Here is a 2,730-nt window from a genome sequence, read left to right as displayed (position 1 = left end):
TGATGCTGCCAACGGAGGATTGGAAAGAGATGTGCAGAAACACAGTTATATAGTATTTTCACCACATAGATATAATCAATGCAATAATTTCAGGAGCACAGATCATAGTAATTGTAGTAAAATAACTAGCAAGCAGTAAGTTTTGAGTATTTATTAGCTTCTTAAAATTTTTTTAAGTGTAAGTTCATAGAATTTAATTTTTAATAATGACTCTTTACCACCAGCTCACAAAGTTCCTGAAATTCTGACAATCAATTATTTCCAACAAGTACAAGCTGGCTCTACCTCACCACCGCACTCTTCCATCCACAGATTACTTTCTTTTAATTCCAGACATTACATTACTTTATCCATAAATATTTTAGCACATATCTCTAAAAGATAAAGACTTTTTAAAAACAGAACCACAATATTATTATCACCTGTAAAAACTTTAGGCTGGGCATGGTGGCTCACGCCCGTAATTCCAGCACTTTGGGAGGCCAAGTCAGGAGGATCCCATGAGCCCAGGAACGGGAGACCAGCCTGGGCAACGTAGGGAGACCATGTATCTATAAAAAAAAAAAAAACTAAAAATCTGCCAGGTGTGGTGGCACATGCCTATAGTCCCAACTACTTGGAAGGCTAAAGAAAAAGGATTGTTTGGGCCCAGGAGATCAAGGCTGCAGTGAGCCATGATCACGCCACTGTACTCCAGCCTGGGTGACAGAGCAAGACTCTATCTAAAATAATAATAATAATAATAATTCCTTAATATTCCCTCATTGTTCCCTAACTGACATGTAAATTCTTAATAGTTTGTTTAATTTAGAATGCAAATAAGGTTCCTAAACCTTTCATTGATTCATGTGGCCCAGAACACTGTTTTAATTTACAGTTTCTCTCTCTCTCTCTCATGCTCCCTATCTCTTTTTCCATGCAAGTTGTTTGTTTATTTGTTGAAGAAATGAGAGAGTGGTTGCCCTTTCAGTTTTCTTTATTGGCAAAAGCTCTAACCTGGTAATAGAACTGGATGTCCATAAAGTACAAAGCATCTGCTCTGGGAATTCCACTCCTATGGGCACTTGTGGCTTAGCTCTTTAGGGTGGGCATCTGCTGCTCATGACCAATAGAGTCCTGGCCATGAAAATCCTAGTCCTATAATATGAAAATGGGTTTTTTTAAAAAAATACTGAAATCAAAACAAACAAGCACGTATTTGGATAGTTAAAACACGGAGAACAGCACTCCAGCCCCCACCACCTGATGGGGAAAGAAATACCTGCCACCACATTCACAAGCCCGCTATCACCAGCTTTCAAAAATGGCAAACCCGCTCTCCTCCCGCCGCCCAAGATGCCGAAAGGAAAGAAGGCCAAGGGAAGGAAGGTGGTTCCGGCCCCTGCTGTCATGAAGAAGCAGGAGGCTAAGAAAGTGGTGAATCCCCTGTTTGAGAAAAGGCCTAAGAATTTTGGCATTGGACAGGACATCCAGCCCAAAAGACACTTCACCCGCTTTGTGAAATGGCCCTGCTATATCAGGTTGCAGCGGCAGAGAGCCATCCTCTATAAGTGGCTGAAAGTGCCTCCTGCGATTAACCAGTTCACCCAGGCCCTGGACCGCCAAACAGCTACTCAGCTGCTTAAGCTGGCCCACAAGTACAGACCAGAGACAAAGCAAGAGAAGAAGGCTGTTGGCCCAGGCCGAGAAGAAAGCTGCTGGCAAAGGGGACGCCCCCACCAAGAGACCACCTGTCCTTCGAGCAGGAGTTAACACCATCACCACCTTGGTGGAGAACAAGAAAGCTCAACTGGTGGTGATTGCACACGATGTGGATCCCATCGAGCTGGTTGTCTTCTTGCCTGCCCTGTGTCGTAAAATGGGGGGTCCCTTACTGCATTATCAAGGGGAAGGCAAGACTGGGACGTCTAGTCCACAGGAAGACCTGCACCACTGTCGCCTTCACACAGGTGAACTCGGAAGACAAAGACACTTTGGCTAAGCTGGTGGAAGCTATCAGGACCAATTACAACGACAGATACAGATACGATGAGATCCGCTGTCACTGGGGCGGCAACGTCCTGGGTCCTAAGTCCGTGGCTCGTATCGCCAAGCTCGAAAAGGCAAAGGCTAAAGAACTTGCCACTAAACTGGGTTAAATGTACACTGTTGAGTTTTCTGTACATAAAAATAATTAAAATAATACAAATTTTCCTTCAAAAAAAATGGCAAGCCCAGGTCACCTTTTGTCACATTCTAGCAAAAAGCAGCAGAAGCAGGGTTGTAAGGCAAAGAGAAGGCTGACTAGTTTGAGGAAGAGTTGGCAGGTAATACTAGAAAGCTCAACTGTCTGAGATCTCATTAGAAAACATCAACCTTGAAACTTCAGCTTTCTCCTTTCCCAAGGAGTTCTGTGTGGGCTGCTAGGGTTTCGGCACCAGTTGTCACTGCAAATGTCGTTTGGCAGAGGCAAGAAGCACAGGAATCTCTGACATGCTTCTGAAGGGTTTCAGAGATGAATCAGCGCTTCTGCATTTTTCTTCTTATTTTTTTTCTTCCCAAATATAGTACCGGGAATGAAAACCCCGCTCATCCTATTTCCCAAACTTGGCAGTTAAGACAGTTTTATTGCACTGCTTTATTAAAGCGTAGCCATAGATTTACATAATTAAACCAAGGTCTGCTTTTCTCTCCCCCTGCATCTACATCTGTCACTCACTGCAGTGTAGCATGGTAATTCCAGCTCCTCTG

The 2,730-nt window shown here is 43.7% G+C and overlaps 1 pseudogene; it reads left to right on the top strand.

Annotated features, from left to right (window-relative positions):
- Nucleotides 1–1,330: 1,330 nt before the first annotated feature.
- Nucleotides 1,331–2,205, top strand: LOC450492 (large ribosomal subunit protein eL8-like; annotated as a pseudogene).
- The last annotated feature ends 525 nt before the right edge of the window (nt 2,206–2,730 follow it).

The sequence above is a fragment of the Pan troglodytes genome, chromosome 8 (assembly GCF_028858775.2).
Source record: "Pan troglodytes isolate AG18354 chromosome 8, NHGRI_mPanTro3-v2.0_pri, whole genome shotgun sequence".
In the NCBI taxonomy this organism is placed as follows: Eukaryota; Metazoa; Chordata; class Mammalia; order Primates; family Hominidae; genus Pan; species Pan troglodytes.
Note: the sequence above shows the minus strand (reverse complement) of the source record. Positions and strands in the feature narration are given on the sequence as shown.